Raw genomic sequence first — 23960 nt, forward strand, 5'->3', positions numbered from 1 at the left:
AAAAGAACAAGTTCTACACCGACCTGCGCAACCTCATCCAACGTACCCCTACAGCCGACAAGGTTGTCATCCTGGGCGACTTCAACGCTCGTGTCGGCAAAGACTCAGAAACCTGGCCAGGAATCCTGGGCAAGCATGGCGTCGGCAAGTGCAACGACAATGGGCGCCTCCTGTTGGAGCTCTGCGCAGAACAGCGGCTTGTCATTACAAACACCCTTTTTCAGCAGAGGGACAGCCTTAAGACCACCTGGATGCATCCCCGATCCAAACACTGGCACCTCCTGGACTACATCCTGGTGCGAGAAAGTGACAAACAAGATGTGCTCCACACCAGGGTCATGCCTAGCGCGGAATGCCACACTGACCACCGGCTGGTTCGCTGCAAGCTCAACCTTCACTTCAAGCCAAAGCCCAGGAACAATAAAGCCCCCAGAAAGAGGTTCAATGTTGGAAAACTGCAGTCAGACGAAGCGAGAGGAAACTTCCAGGCAAACCTCAAAGCAAAGCTCGACGTTGCAACCCGCCTCACGGACCCGTCCCCCGAAACCCTCTGGGATCAGTTGAAGACTACCATACTGCAATCCACTGAAGAGGTACTGGGCTTCTCCTCCAGGAAAAACAAGGACTGGTTTGACGAAAACAGCCAGGAAATCCAGGAGCTGCTGGCAAAGAAGCGAGCTGCCCACCAGGCTCACCTTACAAAGCCGTCCTGTCCAGAGAAGAAACAAGCCTTCCGTCGCGCATGCAGCCATCTTCAGCGCAAACTCCGGGAGATCCAAAATGAGTGGTGGACTAGCCTCACCAAACGAACACAGCACAGCGCGGACATTGGCGACTTCAGGGGTTTCTACGAGGCTCTAAAGGCTGTGTACGGCCCCTCACCCCAAGTCCAAAGCCCGCTGCGCAGCTCAGACGGCAAAGCCCTCCTCAGCGACAAGATCTCCATCCTCAACCGATGGTCAGAACACTTCCAATCTCTTTTCAGTACCAACCGCTCAGTCCAAGATTCCGCCCTGCTCCAGCTCCCTCAACAGCCCCTAAGGCTAGAGCTGGATGAGGTTCCCACCCTGGATGAGACATATAAGGCAATCGAACAACTGAAAAGTGGCAAAGCAGCAGGTATGGATGGAATCCCCCCAGAAGTCTGGAAGGCTGGCGGCAAAACTCTGCATGCCAAACTGCATGAGTTTTTCAAGCTTTGTTGGGACCAAGGTAAACTGCCTCAGGATCTTCGTGATGCCACCATCATCACCCTGTACAAAAACAAAGGCGAGAAATCAGACTGCTCAAACTACAGGGGAATCACGTTGCTCTCCATTGCAGGCAAAATCTTCGCTAGGATTCTTTTCTTTGGCTTGGCTTCGCGGACGAAGATTTATGGAGGGGGTAAAAAGTCCACGTCAGCTGCAGGCTCGTTTGTGGCTGACCAGTCCGATGCGGGACAGGCAGACACGATTGCAGCGGTTGCAAGGGAAAATTGGTTGGTTGGGGTTGGGTGTTGGGTTTTTCCTCCTTTGCCTTTTGTCAGTGAGGTGGGCTCTGTGGTCTTCTTCAAAGGAGGCTGCGGCCCGCCAAACTGTGAGGCGCCAAGATGCACGGTTTGAGGCGTTATCAGCCCACTGGCGGTGGTCAATGTGGCAGGCACCAAGAGATTTCTTTAGGCAGTCCTTGTACCTTTTCTTTGGTGCACCTCTGTCTCGGTGGCCAGTGGAGAGCTCGCCATATAATACGATCTTGGGAAGGCGATGGTCCTCCATTCTGGAGACGTGACCCATCCAGCGCAGCTGGATCTTCAGCAGCGTGGACTCGATGCTGTCAACCTCTGCCATCTCGAGTACCTCGACGTTAGGGGTGTGAGCGCTCCAATGGATGTTGAGGATGGAGCGGAGACAACGCTGGTGGAAGTGTTCTAGGAGCCGTAGGTGGTGCCGGTAGAGGACCCATGATTCGGAGCCGAACAGGAGTGTGGGTATGACAACGGCTCTGTATACGCTTATCTTTGTGAGGTTTTTCAGTTGGTTGTTTTTCCAGACTCTTTTGTGTAGTCTTCCAAAGGCGCTATTTGCCTTGGCGAGTCTGTTGTCTATCTCATTGTCGATCCTTGCATCTGATGAAATGGTGCAGCCGAGATAGGTAAACTGGTTGACCGTTTTGAGTTTTGTGTGCCCGATGGAGATGTTGGGGGGCTGGTAGTCATGGTGGGGAGCTGGCTGATGGAGGACCTCAGTTTTCTTCAGGCTGACTTCCAGGCCAAACATTTTGGCAGTTTCCGCAAAGCAGGACGTCAAGCGCTGAAGAGCTGGCTCTGAATGGGCAACTAAAGCGGCATCATCTGCAAAGAGTAGTTCACGGACAAGTTTCTCTTGTGTCTTGGTGTGAGCTTGCAGGCGCCTCAGATTGAAGAGACTGCCATCCGTGCGGTACCGGATGTAAACAGCATCTTCATTGTTGGGGTCTTTCATGGCTTGGTTCAGCATCATGCTGAAGAAGATTGAAAAGAGGGTTGGTGCGAGAACACAGCCTTGCTTCACGCCATTGTTAATGGAGAAGGGTTCAGAGAGCTCATTGCTGTATCTGACCCGACCTTGTTGGTTTTCGTGCAGTTGGATAATCATGTTGAGGAACTTTGGGGGACATCCGATGCGCTCTAGTATTTGCCAAAGCCCTTTCCTGCTCACGGTGTCGAAGGCTTTGGTGAGGTCAACAAAGGTGATGTAGAGTCCTTTGTTTTGTTCTCTGCACTTTTCTTGGAGCTGTCTGAGGGCAAAGACCATGTCAGTGGTTCCTCTGTTTGCGCGAAAGCCGCACTGTGATTCTGGGAGAATATTCTCGGCGACACTAGGTATTATTCTATTTAGTAGAATCCTAGCGAAGATTTTGCCTGCAATGGAGAGCAACGTGATTCCCCTGTAGTTTGAGCAGTCTGATTTCTCGCCTTTGTTTTTGTACAGGGTGATGATGGTGGCATCACGAAGATCCTGAGGCAGTTTACCTTGGTCCCAACAAAGCTTGAAAAACTCATGCAGTTTGGCATGCAGAGTTTTGCCGCCAGCCTTCCAGACTTCTGGGGGGATTCCATCCATACCTGCTGCTTTGCCACTTTTCAGTTGTTCGATTGCCTTATATGTCTCATCCAGGGTGGGAACCTCATCCAGCTCTAGCCTTAGGGGCTGTTGAGGGAGCTGGAGCAGGACGGAATCTTGGACTGAGCGGTTGGTACTGAAAAGAGATTGGAAGTGTTCTGACCATCGGTTGAGGATGGAGATCTTGTCGCTGAGGAGGACTTTGCCGTCTGAGCTGCGCAGCGGGCTTTGGACTTGGGGTGAGGGGCCGTACACAGCCTTTAGAGCCTCGTAGAAACCCCTGAAGTCGCCAATGTCCGCGATGAGCTGTGTTCGTTTGGCGAGGCTAGTCCACCACTCATTTTGGATCTCCCGGAGTTTGCGCTGAAGATGGCTGCATGCGCGACGGAAGGCTTGTTTTTTCTCTGGACAGGACGGCTTTGTAAGGTGAGCCTGGTGGGCAGCTCGCTTCTTTGCCAGCAGCTCCTGGATTTCCTGGCTGTTTTCGTCAAACCAGTCCTTGTTTTTCCTGGAGGAGAAGCCCAGTACCTCTTCAGTGGATTGCAGTATGGTAGTCTTCAACTGATCCCAGAGGGTTTCAGTGGACGGGTCCGTGAGGCGGGTTGCAACGTCGAGCTTTGCTTTGAGGTTTGCCTGGAAGTTTCCTCTCGCTTCGTCTGACTGCAGTTTTCCAACATTGAACCTCTTTCTGGGGGCTTTATTGTTCCTGGGCTTTGGCTTGAAGTGAAGGTTGAGCTTGCAGCGAACCAGCCAGTGGTCAGTGTGGCATTCCGCGCTAGGCATGACCCTGGTGTGGAGCACATCTTGTTTGTCACTTTCTCGCACCAGGATGTAGTCCAGGAGGTGCCAGTGTTTGGATCGGGGATGCATCCAGGTGGTCTTAAGGCTGTCCCTCTGCTGAAAAAGGGTGTTTGTAATGACAAGCCGCTGTTCTGCGCAGAGCTCCAACAGGAAGCGCCCATTGTCGTTGCACTTGCCGACGCCATGCTTGCCCAGGATTCCTGGCCAGGTTTCTGAGTCTTTGCCGACACGAGCGTTGAAGTCGCCCAGGATGACAACCTTGTCGGCTGTAGGGGTACGTTGGATGAGGTTGCGCAGGTCGGTGTAGAACTTGTTCTTTTCTGCTGGTTCCGCCTGGAGGGTTGGAGCATAGACACTGATGAGGGTGATGTGACGCTTGTTTTGAAGTGGGAGTCGCATGGACATGATTCGGTCCGAGAGGCCTGTCGGAAGGTTTTCGAGTTTGGAGGCAATGAAGCTCTTGACCATGAAGCCTACACCAGATAGGCGTCGTTCATCCGAAGGCTTGCCAGACCAGTAGAGTGTGTAGCCCGCGCCGCGTTCTTGGAGGCTGCCTACATCTGCCAGGCGGACTTCACTGAGAGCGGCTATGTCGATGTCAAGTCTGAGGAGTTCATGTGCAATGAGGGCAGACCGACGTTCAGGTCGGTGGCTGTCAGTCTTGTCTAGCATGGTTCTGATGTTCCAGCATGCTAGCTTGAGTTTGTGAGCATCTTTTGAGGGGGAGGACGTGGAGGGGGAGGACGTTGAGAGGGAGGACGTGGACCTGTCCTCGGGCCTGCGCAAAGGAGCTTTTAGGTGGAGTGCAGTGCGCGCAGTACAGGCCCCACCCTTTACACCCATGGTTCGTGTGCCGTGGCCAAGCAAGCTGGGACGTGGCAGCGAGGTCCTTGGGTCGTAGGTTTTATATCGGAGTGGCCTTCTCCTATGCAGGTTTCTTACCCGGGCTGGAGGGGTCTGCCTTCCCTCCTAGGTCGGTCCATACTGCCCGGACCGGGGCCGAGGCCGCCGCAGTTCACCCTGTGCCTGGACTGGGGCCACCGCCTCCCACTCCCTGCCCGGACCGGGGCCTCCGCCTGCCTCACTCGACCGAGGCCGGGGCCGCCGTCTCCCCCTTGCTCCTGCCCGTATCGGGGCCGCCGCCGTCTACCCTTCGCCCGGACCGGGGCCGCCGCCGTCTACCCTTCGCCCGGACCGGGGCCGCCGCCGTCTACCCTTCGCCCGGACCGGGGCCGGGGCCGCTGCTGCTCTCCCTGTGCCTGGACTGGGGCCGCCGCCTCCCACTCCCTGCCCGGACCGGGGCCTCCGCCTGCCTCACTCGACCGAGGCCGGGGCCGCCGTCTCCCCCTTGCTCCTGCCCTACTAAATAGAATAATACCTAGTGTCGCTGAGAATATTCTCCCAGAATCACAGTGCGGCTTTCGCGCAAACAGAGGAACCACTGACATGGTCTTTGCCCTCAGACAGCTCCAAGAAAAGTGCAGAGAACAAAACAAAGGACTCTACATCACCTTTGTTGACCTCACCAAAGCCTTCGACACCGTGAGCAGGAAAGGGCTTTGGCAAATACTAGAGCGCATCGGATGTCCCCCAAAGTTCCTCAACATGATTATCCAACTGCACGAAAACCAACAAGGTCGGGTCAGATACAGCAATGAGCTCTCTGAACCCTTCTCCATTAACAATGGCGTGAAGCAAGGCTGTGTTCTCGCACCAACCCTCTTTTCAATCTTCTTCAGCATGATGCTGAACCAAGCCATGAAAGACCCCAACAATGAAGACGCTGTTTACATCCGGTACCGCACGGATGGCAGTCTCTTCAATCTGAGGCGCCTGCAAGCTCACACCAAGACACAAGAGAAACTTGTCCGTGAACTACTCTTTGCAGATGATGCCGCTTTAGTTGCCCATTCAGAGCCAGCTCTTCAGCGCTTGACGTCCTGCTTTGCGGAAACTGCCAAAATGTTTGGCCTGGAAGTCAGCCTGAAGAAAACTGAGGTCCTCCATCAGCCAGCTCCCCACCATGACTACCAGCCCCCCCACATCTCCATCGGGCACACAAAACTCAAAACGGTCAACCAGTTTACCTATCTCGGCTGCACCATTTCATCAGATGCAAGGATCGACAATGAGATAGACAACAGACTCGCCAAGGCAAATAGCGCCTTTGGAAGACTACACAAAAGAGTCTGGAAAAACAACCAACTGAAAAACCTCACAAAGATAAGCGTATACAGAGCCGTTGTCATACCCACACTCCTGTTCGGCTCCGAATCATGGGTCCTCTACCGGCACCACCTACGGCTCCTAGAACGCTTCCACCAGCGTTGTCTCCGCTCCATCCTCAACATCCATTGGAGCGCTCACACCCCTAACGTCGAGGTACTCGAGATGGCAGAGGTCGACAGCATCGAGTCCACGCTGCTGAAGATCCAGCTGCGCTGGATGGGTCACGTCTCCAGAATGGAGGACCATCGCCTTCCCAAGATCGTATTATATGGCGAGCTCTCCACTGGCCACCGTGACAGAGGTGCACCAAAGAAAAGGTACAAGGACTGCCTAAAGAAATCTCTTGGTGCCTGCCACATTGACCACCGCCAGTGGGCTGATAACGCCTCAAACCGTGCATCTTGGCGCCTCACAGTTTGGCGGGCAGCAGCCTCCTTTGAAGAAGACCGCAGAGCCCACCTCACTGACAAAAGGCAAAGGAGGAAAAACCCAACACCCAACCCCAACCAACCAATTTTCCCTTGCAACCGCTGCAATCGTGTCTGCCTGTCCCGCATCGGACTGGTCAGCCACAAACGAGCCTGCAGCTGACGTGGACTTTTTACCCCCTCCATAAATCTTCGTCCGCGAAGCCAAGCCAAAGAAAAAGAGGCTTCCACTGTGGAGTGGGCTGAAGGGCCTGAGTGCTGTAATGTTCTGTGCTATTGTCTTCCTACTTCTTTGGAGATTGTAAATGCTGGAAACTGGAGTCATGAACAATCTATTAGAGAGGTTTAATGGGTTGGTTGGCATCAATGGGAGAAAAAATATTGTCCTGGAACCAAACAAGTTTTGGCCTGGAACACTTCATCGAGACTGAAGCAATGTTTCCCCAGAAAATGTCAATGTGGTTGCCGCCTGGCCTGCTGAGTTCCTCCAGCAAAGTGCAATCTCTCAAGCAGCATCAGGAGAAAAAGATAAATCAACGTTTTGGGCTAGAGTGCCAAAGGCAGGTATCCAGAATAATGAGGACAGGGTGGGAGATTGGTCAAGAGCCAATAGGGGATTGGTGAACCAGGGTGGGGTGAAGAAAAACAGACAGAAGCCCTTGATTGACAAAGGGGTGAGAGAGGCAAGAGAAAATACAGGGAGCAGGTGGAGAAAGATGAATCATACAGGGTGGAGTAGCGACAAAGGCTGACAGCACTGGAACCTGATACAAAGAGGTGCAGCAGTTTTATAATGAGTGATCAGACTGAATAAAACTGGGGGAGGGGAAACAACAAAAAGAGGAAGAGTCCATTGGGAAAAATTAGAGTGGAATAAGAATCAAAGTGGATGAGACTGAGTCAGGGTCTGGGGTGTGGGAAAAATGGGGATTGGCACAAGAGGAAAAGGGGAACAAGGGAAGGAGGTAGCATGAGAGAGGCAGCTGGTTACCCGAAATTGGAAAATTCTGTTTATGCCATTGGGATGTAGACTGTCCAGGTGGAAAATGAAGGGTTGTTCCTCTTGTTTACATTGGGTCTCATTCTGACAGGGAAGAAGCCCAAAGATAGACAGGTCAGTGTGGGGTGAGTGGAAATGGCAGCAAATGGGATCTTCTCCAGGTGTACTGTGGAGAACACTCTGTCTGGTTGCATCATTGTCTGGTACAGAGGTTCAATGCTCAGGACAAGAAAAATCTCCAGAGGGTTTTTAACTTGTCTGTGACCTCATAGGCACCAGACTTCACCCCATTGAGGACATCTACAAGAGGTGTTTTTTTAAGAAAGCAGAGTCTATTCTCAAGGACTCGCAGTACCCAGGCCCTCTTCACTCTGCTACCATCAGGAAAAAGGTAAGGATCCCAAAGATGAGCACTCAGTGGCACAAAAACAGTTTCTTCCCATCTGCCATTCCTGAATGAACAATGAACCAAAGGCACAGCCTTACTTTGTCTTTCTCTTGCACTATTTTACAGTAGTACCCCACCCCCCCATCCATGGGGATATGTTCCAGTGAATGCCTGAAACTGTGGATAATACGAACCCTATACAAGGTATGTGCCGTTTAACGTCCATGATACATTCTGTGAAATTGGATGTAAGGTGATGTGGACATTGTGCGAACACCATATTATAAACTCAGCAAAGCTACATGGCATATTGTAGCATACCTGCAAGTAGGGATCTGTGTGGGGATCTTCTGGCTATCCATCCCATAGGATGATGATGGTTCCTTTCACTCAGTTTGTGGGGTTTGATGAGGATTCGCCACTCCTCAGAAAGAAACAGCATTTGCATGAATGGATTTAGGTGAGTAGGGGTTGCTCAGGTCCAGACCCACTCTCTCAACATCCCCTCCTGAATACAGTGGCATGATGGGATCCAAGACAGCTGCAGTGAATGGCCCAGACCAAGCTTCGAAGCAAGGGATGTACTTTCCCCATTTCACAGCACGTGTTTGCTAAATGGCTGCTAACCCTATGAGAGGGTTTGCCTGCCCTTTGACAGGTCTTTTCATCCTGCAGGATGTCTAGCCACTCTCCGCACCAGGCAAGCAGGGTGGGGGAGCCAGTTTAATCGCCAACCACCCGACCATTTGACAGGTAGTATTTGGTGGAGAGTCAGAATTTGGAGAAAGAGAGAGGCATTAGAAAAGTAATTTCAAAGGAACTCAACAGAGGACAATAAAGTACAGTTATCTAGATTGAAATTAAGTTATAATACTTTCCAAACTTATAAATATGAAAAGATGATCCCTGATCCAAAGATCAAGCAATGTTATTATGAGTGGCACATAAAGTTTTGGCTTGGCAGTTAAAGACCAAACAAGCTTCAAGGACAATAAATGCAGTCACGAGAAACTTGACAATTACATCTAAACCCAAGGAGATTAATGATGAATTTCGTACATTTTATCAGAATTTATACACTTCTGGAGTGATTCAGGATAATGAATGGATTGATTCTTTTTTGGCTAACTTAAACTTACCTTCTTTGAATGCGAAAGATGTAAATGAATTAGTTTCTTTACTTAATTGGAGAAGGAGGTATTGCAGACTATGCCTAGTGGGAAATTTCCAGAAGATGGATTTACAATGGAGTTTGCTAAAGAATTATATGATTTATTATTTCCGGTCTTTAAAGATGTGCTTAAACAAGCAACAGAAATGAGTTCATTTCCGGAGTCTTTTTCTAGGGCATTAATAAGCTATTCCAAAGAAGGACAGAGATCATTTAAAAGTTGTTTCTTATAGACCGATTTCTTTATTGCATGTGGACTATAAGATTGTAGCAAAGGTATTAGCTAACAGATTGGCTAAATATTTATCACAATTAGTGCATGTAGACCAGGCAGGTTTTATTAAGAATAGGTATTCAGCCGATATACTATCAAATTGATTACAATTAAGACAGCAACTTGACCAACCAATGATAATAGCGCTAGACGTGGAAAAAAGCTTTTGATCGTATTGAGTGGAATTTTTTATTCAAAGTACTAGAAAGATTTAAATTTGGACCACTCTTTACTGGTTGGGTGAAGGCCTTATATACAAATCCTTCTGCACGGGTGGTGACAAATGGACAGGTGTCACCTACTTTTAATTTGTCTAGATCAACTAGATAGGCTGCCCATTGTCACCAGCCTTATTTGTAAAAGAAATAGGTTGATTCAGATTCAATATAATTCCTGGTATCTGAAAATTTCTTATTCCCATTTCTAAATATATTTTACTCCATATTTTAGAGATCTTTTAACAAAGGAATATCTCTATTTCCAATAAAAAGCTTATCATTCCATTTATATATAAAATTCTCTGACTTATCTTCCCCATTTTTATTTCTTTATACATCCATGCTGATTCTCTCGAAAAACGTAGAGAGAAATCTCAACTGTGCAGTTCTATAATAATTTGGTAATTGTAGTCCTAATTCAAATTTCCGTGTTAATTTTTCTAATGCAACTCTTGCCATTTTCCCTTTCCAAATGAATTTCCTTATATACTTATTTAGTTCTTGAAAAGATTTTGATGGTATAAATATAGGTAACATTTGAAATGAATACAGTATTCTAGGGAATATATTCATTTTTATACAATTACCCTTCCTATTAACATTACAGGTAGTTCCTTTCATTTCCGCAAATCTTCTTTCTTAAGCAATGGTGTATAATTCAATTTAAATAAATTATTTAAATTATCAATTTTAATACCTAAATATTTAATTGCATCTCTCTGCCACTTAAATTGACTTTCCTTTTTACCCTGCTCACAATCCACCTTTACTATAGGCATTATTTCACTTTTATCACGATTTATTTTATAGCCAGATACAACATATTCTTAATGACCTGTACTTAATGACCTTTCCAGTTCAGTAAAATATATTATGACATCATTTGCAAATAAACTAATCATATGCTCTTTCCTGTCTACTTTAAAATCTTTAATATCATTATCTAGTTTAATTAATTCTGCCAAAGGATTTAATTACTAAAATAAATACTGAAGTGACAATGGACATCCTTGTCTACTCGATCTAGTCAATGAAAAGGATTCTGATATTTGCTTATTCATTGCCACTTTCACTTTAGGTTTATTATATGGAGCTCTGACTCCATCACTAAATGTGGGTGCTATTCCAAATTTACTTAAAACTTTAAATCCCACTCAAGACTAACAAATGCTTTTTCAGCATCTAAAGTAACTACTACACTAGGTACCTCTTTTAACTGTAGTACACCCTTTTATTACATTATCTGCTAATTTCCTTTTTTAACAAATCTAGTTTCATCAATATTTATTAATTTAGGTAAATATTTTGCTATTTTATTTGCTAACATTTTATATATTATTTTATAATCTGCTTTTAACAATATGTCTATATGATGATGGTTTCAAAGGATCTTTCCATTTTTTTCAAAATCACTTATTATTGCCATCTTAAATGATTCTGGTAAATCATTTGTCTCTCCCACCTGTTTATTTCTTGTGATTTATATGTTATCCGATTTGATTCCTCCTTAGTTGTTATAATTGTCCTAGAATTTTGCTGTTTTTAATTGTCATGCAAGTAGTGTTCTTTCTCCTAACTTATATTATCTTTGCTTAGTTCTCATATCTAATTTACGTTTGCCAAGTATTATGTTAATTTTTTTCTTCATTTGATTGTATATATACATTTTTTCTATTATTTTTCTCAAGTTTCTCTTGCATATTTTTTAAAATTTTAGATGTATAACTTATTATTTGACTTCTTAAATATGCTTTCATTGCATCACAAAACAAACTTGTTACTGAATTAGAATTAATTTAAAAAAAATCTGTATTTGCATTTCCATAAACTCACAAAAATTCTTCCTTTTTAACATAGAATTAAATCTCCATCTATAAATGGACTTCTCTGTCTTCTATTGATATTGCTAAAAATAACAGTGAATGGTCTGATAAAATTCTTGCTTTATACTCTTTTTATTTTTCCTTGCAATTGAGCTGATATTAAGAAAAAAAATCAAGTCTACAATAAGAAACATGTCTCTTGGGATAAAAATAATCCCTTTCTTTTGGTGGATTTTCCTCCATATGTCGATTAATCTCATATCTTTCATTAATGACTATCAAACTTTGGCAGCTTTACTTTTGATATAATTTATCCCAGATCTATCCAACAATGGGTCAAGACAAAAATTGAAGTTTCCTTCTAGAAATGAATTTTCATTAGCATTTGCTAAATTCAAACGTTTCTTCCACAAATTTCTCATCATCTATTCTTGGTGCGTATATATTCAAAAAAGTCCTTCAGAAAAAACTTGACAATACACCATCATATATCTACTTACTGAATCTGTAATAATACTTAGTATTTTACTTGCTTTTTTAAAAATTAATTAAAATTATTACTCCTCTAGCCTTGGAGTTAAATGAAGATGCACAGCACATCCTACCCAATCTCTTTTCATTTGATGTTCCGGCAATGAATTTCTTGATAGGGTCATGACATAAATTCTGATCTTTACCTTGTAGACAGAGTGCACTGTCTCTGTCTGCACTTGATCTCACTCATGTAGAGAAGATTACATTGGGAGCACCAAGTGTAGCAGGTAAGGTTGGAGGCTGTGCTCCTGAATGATTGCATCACCTGGTAGGGGTGTTTAGGTCCCTGAATGGTGGTGAAGGAGGAGGTTTAAGTGCAATGCTGCACTCCCTGCAGTTTCAGGGGAGAGTACCAGGGGTGACACAGAGGTGGGTGGAGAGGGATAAGGGAGTCATTGAAGGAAGAAAAGTGTGGCTGGTCTAGCTACACCTGGTGAGAATGATGGAAGTTGCTGTATGGAAGGCAGGAGGGGTGAAGGAAAACACAAAAGTCTGCATACACCATGGTTGAAGTAAAAATAATGCTGGGGAAACCCAATATGTCAGTGTACTTTATTTTTTATTCCACAAATATACTATGTACAATACTGTTCAAGACTTTACATTCATCATTTCAGTCATATTGAGCAAGTTATTTACAAAAACTGTTTAAAACTTTTACATAGTGTAAGTCATCTCAGTTATTTACAAGAAAAACTGTTCAAAGACTTTTTACATCATGTCTGTTATCTCATCAATGTACATTTCGTGCTTTACATTGTTGCCATAATACTCAGTTACCACCACTGTAGTACCTTGTTGTTTCTCTTCCCCTCCCTCCCACCCGTTGGTTGGTTGAAAGGCTTCTACTCAGTGTCAGCCCCTCTGTGCCCAGTAATGGGAAGTCTCTAAACTGCTCCTTCCCCACAGTGCCCTCACATTGGCTGCATCAAGCCTCAGTGTATCCCTCAGGATGTACTTCAGTAGGTGTCAGTCTGGGTGCTGACAGACCAACAGGCTTGAGCCGAGCAGAGAGTGTCTTTCACTGGGTTGATGGTCTACTAGCTGTTCTGGGTGTCAGTCTCAGAGTGTGTTCCTGGGAACAGCCCATAAACCAGGCAGTCCTCGGTCATGTTGCCGCTGGGGATGAAAGGTGACAAGGCCCCCTGCATCCCTCTCCACACACTCTTTGGGAATGATCTTCACTCCACTGCAGCCGCCCTGAGGACAATGTGTATGAAGGGTGATGTTCTGGTTATGCAAGAAGGATCTCACTGGGAGGGCTCTTCTCAATGCCAGCCAGGCCAAATCCTGGTGCTTGTTAGTGAGTAATGATGCATTCCGTCAGATGACCTGGATGGTCTACTTGGGAAACCATTCCACCAGATCCATCGAGTCCTCCTGTTCCTACAGAACATTCCTTGCTGACCACTGCCTGATGGTCTTGTGGTAGAAGCTATTGTCCTGGAAAAACTTTTCCACGAAGGACAGTTAGTGCAGCAAGTCCAGCTAACTGGGACATTGCATGGTAACGCGACCAGACCTATCCTTCACAAAATCTGGGATAGGAGGAACCTCAGCACATAGCAGCACTTGGTGCCCTCATACTTGGGTTTTATGCAGAGCTTGATGCAACCACACATCAAGGTGGCCATCAGGATGAGTGCCACATTGGATACACCCTTTCCCCCATTTTCCAGTGACTTGTACATTCTGACCCTATCCATTTTGGAACCCCAAATCTGAAACCTGCCGAGGCATAGGTGCAGCAAATGGGTTACACTTGTGCCACCAAGAGCACCTCACACCTGATGACCAAGTTCTTCCCTGTTATTGAGAAAAGGCACCGTGCACATAGTCCCAATTTCTGGTGGATCTTTGTGATCTGCTCTGACCAATTTTTGTTGCATGCCTCAGCTCCTCTAAACCAGATCCCCAGCACCTTCAGGTAGTCAGATCTGACTGTAAAGGAGATGGTGGACCAGTCAGGCCAGCTACTGAAGGACATTGCCTCGCTATTCTTTTCGTTTACCCTGGCAACCAATGTGGATCAAATTGCCTGCAATATGCTGGTCAATCTCCAGTGATATCACCCATATACAGTGAGGCCTTGACCTGAGCGCCTTCATTACCTGGCAAAGGCACTTCTCTTATGCCTTTATCCTTCCTGATAGCTTCAGCAAAGGGCTCTTGAGGTACTAAAGGCCTTAGTGTCATACAGACTGGCATAAAAAGACCTGCTGATCTTCTGAATGCTCATCTGTGACAGAGCCAGCCTCTTCCTTAAGGCTGTGGATTGCAGCGCTCCCCCTGTGAACTTTTTGGAAGAAGCGTGAGCACGTTTCACCCTGCTCCACTGTGTGGACTCTGGATCTGAAGATAATCTTGGAGGACCCTGAGGTGAATAGCAAGGCTTGTTGGCTCTTCACCTCTCAGAGTTCCTCCCTCACATCCACCCCTCTTGACTGCAAAAAGAGGCATTGTTGTAGGTAGTCTCGAGTTCGCTGAGTTCCTACCGTCTGTCTTTCCCCCGGTATACCTTTGAGGATAAAGAACCTCTTGATGTTCTCTTTGGTCACTTTCCACCACTTTTCACCTTTGGTGAAGATGGGAGCAAATATTTAGCCAGCAAATAACTTGGTCATGGTTTGTGTGTAGCAGGTGTTTAAATTGTGTGAAACCTCAATGGTGCTGTCCAGGATGAAGAGCTAGTCATTCACCATTGGGGTGACTCTCTTAAAGTGGCTCCTTATCCTTGCTCAGTCAGATTCACACTGGTTAGAGGGTTATCTGGACTCCCAGGGCTGGGGGATAATGTGTGTCATATCTCCCTCCGTTAGCATTAGTTGTAATACAGATTCTTCCTCTCTCTGTGCCTGGTGCTTGTGCCAGTTTCCTCCTCCGATGCCAAGAGGCTGCTGGCTTCTCTTTGTGCCTTTACCCTTTTCTTCCCCTGCTTGCAGATTCTTTGCAGGTTTCTTCCTCAAGTTACTTGTGTTTTTTTTTCCCTTTTCCCCAATCGCCTGCCATTCCCCCCTCCACCACCTCTGCTTCCTCAGGAGGGGGCTCCGACTTGTGACTGGGTTTGAGGGTTAGATGTGCTTGGGATTTCCCCTTTCCCTGCTCTCGGTCTCTTGTCTGCGCCTGTGAAACTCTGTGGGTCTCGTTCACAGTTGTAGTTGAGGGGGGAGCTGTTGCCCATTTGCCCCCTTGCTGCTTGAGCATTGTGCCTGCGAGTTTTAAGCAGGCCCTGTAGAGGAGACCTGCTCCCCCACATAGGTTGCAGCACTTGCTCTCTTCACAGTTCAGGGTCTGGTGGCCCTCCTTCGTGCAGAGGACTGGGCCACCATATGTTTTGGTCTGCTGCAATTCTTGCAAACTCTCGGCTGTCCAGTGTAGAACATGGTGGGGGAGGCCGTGGATTATGGCCCCTTTGCTATCCCAAACGTGTCCTTGGCGCCCACGAAAGTCCCTATCCCCTCGCCACGACACCCAAGGAAGGTGAGCAGGTGACCACGCGTTCTTTCTGTGCCGGAAGGGCGAAGAGTGGCTGCACTTTGGAGGGAGAGCGGAGCCATGCTCGGCCATCCCGCTGCGACCTTGACTGTTGTCCAGGACATCCACTGTCTGACACCCTTCACCCCACATCAGGACCTCCCGGGACACCTCACAACTGGATCCTGAGCGCTGCCGTTCTTTCTTCTTCATGGTCGGATGATCCAGAAGGTTCATGATCGAGACGAAATTCCCCAATCGAATGGCGCCCGCTCAGCGAGGCACGCTGAAGCCGTGCCGGAGAACGGCGCACTGACGTCATGGCCATGCGCGCTGACGTAGACCACGGGTTACGTCGCGGTGCGTGTGGCCGCTCTCGGCGGCGAGTGTGGCGCGGGTCTGGTTCCCACGGCGAGCGGCGAAGACATGGAGCCGGCTTCGTGTCACTGGGGCCGGGAGCAATGAGAGCGCAGCCAGCACGGACCGGTACGTCCCACTCAGTCCTGAGCCTTGCAGGCAACTGCTCGTCGAGCGCCCGCGGCGGCAGAGAACCGGTGGGAGGGCAATGAATGCAGCGTGAGAGAAAGGCGAGAGCGGGGGGGACGGGGCGGGGACGGATCTGGGGTGGAGCGAGTCCGTTGGGGAGGGCGGAGGGCGAGTCCGTTGGGGAGGGCGGAGGGCGAGCCCGGTGGGGGGGGGGGATGGAGGGCGAGCCCGGTGGGGGGGGGGATGGAGGGCGAGCCCGGTGGGGGGGGGGAGGATGGAGGGCGAGCCCGGTGGGGGGGGGGAGGATGGAGGGCGAGCCCGGTGGGGGGGGGGAGGATGGAGGGCGAGCCCGGTGGGGGGGGGGAGGATGGAGGGCGAGCCCGGTGGGGGGGGGGGGGAATGGAGGGCGAGCCCGGTGGGGGGGGGTGTGGAGGAGAGCGAGCCCGGTGGGGAGGGGGGGATGGAGGGCGAGCCCGGTGGGGTGGGGGGGGGTAGAGGAGAGCGAGCTCGGTGGGGTGGGGGGGTAGAGGAGAGCGAGCTCGGTGGGGTGGGGGGGTGGTGGAGGAGAGCGAACCCAGTGGGGGGGGGGGGATGGAGGGCGAGCCCGGTGGGGGGGGGGGATGGAGGGCGAGCCCGGTGGGGGGGGGGAGGATGGAGGGCGAGCCCGGTGGGGGGGGGGAGGATGGAGGGCGAGCCCGGTGGGGGGGGGGAGGATGGAGGGCGAGCCCGGTGGGGGGGGGGGGAATGGAGGGCGAGCCCGGTGGGGGGGGGTGTGGAGGAGAGCGAGCCCGGTGGGGAGGGGGGGATGGAGGGCGAGCCCGGTGGGGTGGGGGGGGGGGTAGAGGAGAGCGAGCTCGGTGGGGTGGGGGGGTAGAGGAGAGCGAGCTCGGTGGGGTGGGGGGGTGGTGGAGGAGAGCGAACCCAGTGGGGGGGGGAATGTGGAGATGAGCGAGCCCGGTGGGGGGGGGGGGCAATGTGGAGATGAGCGAGCCCGGTGGGGGGGGGGGGCAAGGGAGCCCGGTGGGGGGGGGGGCAAGGGAGCCCGGTGGGGGGGGGCAAGGGAGCCCGGTGGGGGGGCGGCAAGGGAGCCCGGTGGGGGGGGGCAAGGGAGCCCGTGGGGGAGCTCAGAGTGGGCCTGACAGGAGTGAACTGTGAGTCTTGTTTGTTTGAGGGGGGCAGGTGCAAGCTAGAGGGGGGTGGTGGACAGTGGTTGAGCTGGGAGGTCAGGGAGCAGGCAGGAGAGGGCGTGGCCCGGGCGGAGGGAGCAGGAGGGCGCGGGGGCGAGCAGTGAACTGGGTGGTTGTGTGTAGTAGGGAAGTGAGCTGGGCATGTATCACGGGGGCGGGGAGCCAGATGGGTGTGAGCGGGAGGGTGAGGAGGTGGGCGGGGAGCTGGCCAGGTGTGGAGAGGAGGGAGTTGGGAGGGTGTGAGAAGGGGACAGCGAGTTGGGCGTGTCTGAACAGAAGGGCGGAGAGCCAGGTAGATGTGAGCAAGGTGGAGAGTTGGGTGGGTGTGAATAAAAGCTGGGAAGACCAGTGAGTGTGAGTATGGGATCGGAGAGGTGACGTGCAGTGGGCAGGTGTGAGTAGGTTGCGGATAGCAGGGTGAGTGTGAGCAGGGGTTGGAGAGCCGGGCAGGTGTGAGCAGGGCACAGCAAGCTGGGCGGTTGTGAGCAGTGGGGTGGAGAGCTGGGTGGTTTTGTGGAGTGGGTGTGAGCAGGTGGGCGGTATTTGAATTTGAAAATTTTTTGTTAATTTCCTACATGTAAATAGTATGGAAGAAAAGTTGGATAAAAAAGAGACAGTGAAACCTCATGGTAACAGGAATTCAAGCAACTGGCAAAAAGAAATGAAGGAAAATAAATTAAAAAAATGAAAATGTTTAAAATTGTAAAAGTAAATTTTCTCTGAAATAACACATCAACCTTTGGTGAAGATGGGAGCAAATATTTAGCCAGTGAATGACTTGGTCATGGTTTGTGTGTGGCAGGTGTTTAAATTGTGTGAAACCGCAATGGTGCTGCCCAGGATGAAGAGCTGGTCATTCACCATTGGGGTGATTCTCTTAAAGTGGCTTCTTATCCCTGCTTAGTCAGATTCACACTGGTTAGAGAGTTTATCTGTAAACTTGGGGGAGGGAGTGAGTTGATTATAATGTTATTATTCGCCTTTTGGGCAGCTCCGTGGAGAATGAAGAACCTGCAGGTGCAACGAGGGTTAAATGTTTTCAAAGAATGTGACGGAAAATAAAGTAAATTGCTTTAAAGTTTATATTCATCTGGCATTTACCAATTCCCATTGGTGCCGTTTCCTGGGGTTTTACAGGAATAGGTGAAGAGATCGAAACAGTGCAATCTAATAGGAGTGGTGGTACCTAAAATTAGAAAAATTAATGTTCATGCTGTTAAGCCCAGGAGAAATTATGTTGATCATTGAATTTGTGTCTGCCGTCGCACTGTCATTGGATGAGGCGAAGGACCAATGTGTCACCGTAGAAATGATTGGGGTGGGGGTTAAAATGGTTGGCTATATGAAACTCGTGTTTAGAACTAAAAAGAGAGTATAGATATTCCGTGAAGTGATTACCTTGTTTGTGTCATTCAGTCCCCATCAATTAACATTGTACTCCATTTGGTAAAACTTACTTCATTAAACAACTTCTGAAGTCTTCCCATTTTCTCTATTCCAATCGTACCGTGGTACCACTCCCCAACTCTTTCAAGATTCCTTTATTGTCATGTAACAAAAGATTGTGCAACATGACACAGAATTTGCTGTCAGATAAAGATTCACCAACAGCCAAAATTGTATGAAGCATCTCTTGCAGTCAGAAAGGGAAGTGAAAGAATCACCGGTGTCCGTGGATTCGCCTTCATCACTGCTGCATCCCCCACAGTCTCCGAGTCCACTCCAATTCATCAGCAGCTGAGCTCCACATCCGAACCTCTGAGATGATCAGAAAACCCTCAGCACCCTCGCGCATCCCTGTTCTGATACCAGCTATCCCTTCAGCCAGTCTCCAGCAGTCTGCAACCTGGTATGAATCTCTCGACTGCAATTGCCAGCAGTCCACAGCCTGCGTGGGTTCCTCACCTTAAGTTGCCAACAGTCTTTGCCGGGGGTGTCCAACTCAAATTCATGGAGAGCCAAAATTAAAAACTTGGACTAAGTCGAGGGCCGAACTAAATATTTATTGAAAATTTTCAACAACATCTGCATGTTTTCTCTTCTTTCAACATACGTAATGTTAAACTTTAGGATATAACTTTAGGAGGATAATGTTACAGGTCAGGAGTAGGTAGCTCAAGTTCACCCTTTGCTTGACCTGAGGGAAACCTATTTGGTCCATGTGGAGATGTAGTCAGCATTCACAGGTTGTGTCCATTTTGCCCTGCATCAGGACTCAGCATTTCCTGCTCACTCCTCAGGCTCTAGGCCTCTATTCACCCTCGACCCACCATCCCTCTACCTGACCAGTCCTTTACCCCTCACTCCACTCGCTCTGCCTCTACCCACCCCATCCTATACACGCCCCTCTACTGCCTCTCCCCTCAACCTGTTCCTCCCTCTACCCGTCTCTCACCCTCTAATCACCCCTCCCCTACTCGCCCTGCCCCTCCCCTTTTACCTCTTCTCTATCCACCCCTCCTTCTACTCATCCCTCCCTCTAACTGCCCTTCGCAGCACCATAACTTCCCCTGCCCATTACTCCTCACCTACACCCTCTGCCCACCCCTGCTTACCCACCCACTCAGGCTCAGCGCGCTGCCGATCAGCCTTTGCGGACAGCCACCATCTCTCTCTTCACATGCAGGGCCGAACCAGCCGTCCCTGGGGTCCGCGCGGGTGCAAGCGCTGAAGGCCGTGGTGACCGGGAGAAATGCGCTCGCGCTATGGAAGGGCCGTCTGGTGCCAGTCGCGCGGGGCTCGCGCTGCCCGGGGGCCGTGCGCAGCCTGCCATGCCCGTCGCGCTGACAGAAAATCACAGGCTCTCGCCCATCCGCCGCACCGTTCGACAGGTGGGAGAAGTGACTGGTTGTGCCTTCCAACTGGCTTGCCGGTTGATGACATCGACAGACTTCTCATGTTACAATTTCTCGTGTTACAATGGGGAAGGATGTGCAATGAAGGGGGAGGATGGTGGGGGTGACATTACCAAAAAACAGCATCGGCTCTCGCTGCAGGGCGGGCCACCTCTAATACATTTTTGAAATGATCTTGCGGGCCAAATATAATTATATCGCGCGCCAAATTTGGCCAGTGGGCCAGATTTTGACATGTGTGGTCTATGCCTATGTGTTGTTCAGCCGCAGAGCCCCTCACTGGTTCGCCACATTGCTCACTGCCCTGTGGGTTGTCTGCTCTGCTTCTCCTTCTCAAATGGGGTTGGCCTCTTTTTTTAGGTGCCCTGTGCCATTCCTCTGCTTCCCCAGAGCCTGCAACGCAGACCCCAAGGTTGCAGAATTTTTGAATAAAACCACCTACCTGCTCCTTTAGCAGGCTGTTTAAAGCCTGTTTGGAGCTGATGGCAGTCGACCTGGGCAATTGAACCCCACATGAGCGCTGTTGTTGCTCCCTGTAGGTCTGCACCAGTGGCAATACTGCTGTTGCAGCAGCTCCACCATCTTTTTCATCTGCTACATCAACAACTACATTGGTGCAACCTCCTGCAACTTCCACCCTGACCTTAAATTTACCTGGACAGCTTGTTTCCATCTTGGGACAAACTATCCACTGGGGAAGCATGGTTGGTGTAGCAATTAATGCAACACCTTTACAACCCCAGCTATTGGGACCGGGGTTCAAATCCCATGCTGTCTGTAAGGAGTTTGTACATTCTCCCCATGTCCGCATGGGTTTTCCCCGGGGGCTCTGGTTTCCTCCCACCATTCGAAATGTAGCAGGGATGTTGGTTACTTGGGTGTAAATTGGGCAGCACAGACTCAATGGACAAAATTGCTTGTTACTGTGCTGTATGCCTAAATTTAAAACAAAAAAAATTAAATTTAAATTTGACATCTGTGACAAACACACCAACTCTCATAGCTATCTTGATTACATCTCTTCACATGCAATTCCTTACTCAGAATTACTCCACTGCATCTCTTGTGAGGATGAGGCCTCTGCTTCAGGACATCCAAAATGTCATCTTCCCCCTTAATGTCATTGATAAAGTCCGCATCTATATCTCCTTCCTATCTTGTACTTTGTTACTCTCCTTGACTCCCAGGGAGAATAAGGACAAAATCACTCTGGTCCTCACTTTCTACCCCACCAGCCTCCACATTCTACACATTATCCTTTGACACTTCCGCCAACTTCAACATGATCTCACTGCCAGTCTCATCATACCCTCTCCACTCTATCTCCTTTTATTTAGGACTCCCTAGTTTGCTCTTCCCGCTATAACTGTAGAAAGTGCAAAATGCTACATTTCCTCCCTTGCCTTTGTCCAAATCCAGAAATGGACATTCCTGGTGAAGCAGAACTTTACATTAATCTCGTTTAACTTAATTGACTGCATTCAGTGTACCTCCTGTGGCACCCTTTACGTCGGTGAGACCAAACACAGATTTGATGACCCATTTGCTCTGTAGGTGGGTCTAAACGTGAGGTTCCTGTTGTGAACCATTTTAACTCTCCCACCCGTTCTGAGAGTGGCTGTCAGTCTTTGATCTCATCTATTATCTTAAGGAGGCGAAACATAAACTTGAGTCCTCTTGGACAGCCTTAAACGAAATGGCATGAAGGCCAATTTTCTAACTAGGTAACCACAATCCTCATCTGATTCCACTCCTTTAATTTATTTACTTATTTTTGTACTTCTTATCAGGTAAAGGGCAGTTTCTCCCTCTGCCTGTCTCTCCACATTCCACACTTTCTGTCCTATGCTCTTTTATTGCTGGATTGCTACCCCAGTTATATATGTACCACAGAAAACTACAGCACAGAAACAGGCCCCTGTGGCCCTTCCATACTGTGTGAACCATTTTTTTCTGCTTAGTCCCACTGATCTGCACTCAGTCGATATCCCTCCATATCTCTCCCATCCATGTACCTGACCAAATACATTTTAAATGTTAAAATTTAGCCCACATTCACCACCTCAGCTGGTAGCTCATTCCATGCTCACACCACTCTCTGTGTGAAGGATCCCCCCTCATGTTACCACTAAACTTTACCCCTTTTACTTTTAACCCATGCCCTCTGGTTTGTATCCTAGTAAATCTTCTCTGCACTCTTCTATCTCATGGATATATTTCCTGCAGTCGGGTGATGAAAACTGTACACAACACTCCAAATTTGACTTCACCAATATCTTATACATCTCGTAATGTCCCAACTCATCAGTAAAAACACAAATTGCTGGAGAAGCTCAGCAGGTCAAACAGTGTCCTTTATCTTTCTCTCTTTGGCTTGGCTTCACGGACGAAGATTTATGGAGGGGTAATGTCCACGTCAGCTGCAGGATTGTTTGTGGCTGACAAGTCCGATGCGGGACAGGCAGACACGGTTGCAGTGGTTGCAGGGGAAAATTGGTTGGTTGGGGTTGGGTGTTGGGTTTTTCCTCCTTTGTCTTTTGTCAGTGAGGTGGACACTGCGGTCTTCTTCAAAGGAGGTTGCTGCCCGCCGAACTGTGAGGTGCCAAGATGCACGGTTTGAGGCGATATCAGCCCACTGGCGGTGGTCAGTGTGGCAGGCACCAAGAGATTTCTTTAGGCAGTCCTTGTACCTCTTCTTTGGTGCACCTCTGTCACGGTGGCCAGTGGAGAGCTCGCCATATAACACGATCTTGGGAAGGCGATGGTCCTCTATTCTGGAGACGTGACCTACCCAGCGCAGTTGGATCTTCAGCAGCGTGGATTTGATGCTGTCGGCCTCTGCCATCTCGAGTACTTTGATGTTAGGGATGAAGTCGCTCCAATGAATGTTGAGGATGGAGCAGAGACAACGCTGGTGGAAGCGTTCTAGGACCCGTAGGTGATGCCGGTAGAGGACCCATGATTCGGAGCCGAACAGGAGTGTGGGTATGACAACGGCTCTGTATACGCTAATCTTTGTGAGGTTTTTCAGTTGGTTGTTTTTCAGACTCTTTTGTGTAGTCTTCCAAAGGCGCTATTTGCCTTGGCGAGTCTGTTGTCTATCTCGTTGTCGATTCTTGCATCCGATGAAATGGTGCAGCCGAGATAGGTAAACTGGTTGACCGTTTTGAGTTTTGTGTGCCCGATGGAGATGTGGGGGGGCTGGTAGTCATGGTGGGGAGCTGGCTGATGGAGGACCTCAGTCTTCTTCAGCTCTTCAAGGTCTGAGAGAATGCTGACAAGCATCTGAACAAAAAGATTGGGGGGAGGGAGTTGGGTTGGCAAAGCAGGAGGGAGAGGACAGCAGCACTGAGGGGGAGGAGGTATAGCTGGGTGGGTAAAGGGGAAGGGTGGGGAGAACTGGAAAGACAGGAAAGAAAAGATGCGCAAGTTTAGTAGAAAGTAGAGAAGCTGATGTTAATACCATCTGGCTGGAGGGTGCCATACTGAAAAATAAGGAGCTGTTTCTCCAATCTGCTGGTGGTCAAGGAGGGATAGTACACAAGGCCATGGACAGGCATGTGAGTCTGGTTGCTGTTGTTGCAGGTGGAGAGGAGGTGCTCACATATCTGTCCATGGCCTTGTGTACTTAGTCTGCAACAACAGTGACATCACAGTAGCTAATTATTTCAATTCTGAGTCGCATTTCCAGACTCGCATGTCTGTCCATCATCTTATGTACTAGTCTGCAACAGTGACCTCCCAGTAGCTAACCATTTCAGTTCTGAGTCACACTCCCAGACTTGCGTTTCTGTCCATGGCCTTATGTACTATCCCACCCTGACCACCCACAGATTTCGTCTGGGCACTCTCCAGCCAGATGGCATTAACATTAACTTCTCTGCTTTCTGCTAAACTTACTCGCCTTTTCTTTCCCCTCCTACTTTCCAGTCTTTCTACTTCTCCCCTCCCTTTCCACTTACCCACCCAGCTGTCCCTCCTCCTCCTCATTGCTGCTGTCCTCTCTCCA

The 23960-nt window shown here is 49.0% G+C and overlaps 1 protein-coding gene across 5 annotated transcripts in view; it reads left to right on the plus strand.

The window, feature by feature from the left end:
* The first annotated feature begins 15750 nt into the window (after positions 1–15750).
* The window catches only part of arhgap32b (Rho GTPase activating protein 32b), a 618422-nt gene continuing 610212 nt past the window's right edge, over positions 15751–23960 (plus strand). For 3 of the 5 annotated variants that reach the window (XM_069894389.1, XM_069894392.1, XM_069894394.1), the window contains exon 1: positions 15752–15909. The gene's annotated coding sequence lies outside the window, so the exon portion shown is untranslated. Of the gene's footprint in view, positions 15910–23960 lie in introns of all 5 variants that reach the window. The other 2 variants (XM_069894391.1, XM_069894400.1) reach the window with 1 other exon arrangement.

This window comes from Narcine bancroftii, chromosome 8, assembly GCF_036971445.1.
Source record: "Narcine bancroftii isolate sNarBan1 chromosome 8, sNarBan1.hap1, whole genome shotgun sequence".
In the NCBI taxonomy this organism is placed as follows: Eukaryota; Metazoa; Chordata; class Chondrichthyes; order Torpediniformes; family Narcinidae; genus Narcine; species Narcine bancroftii.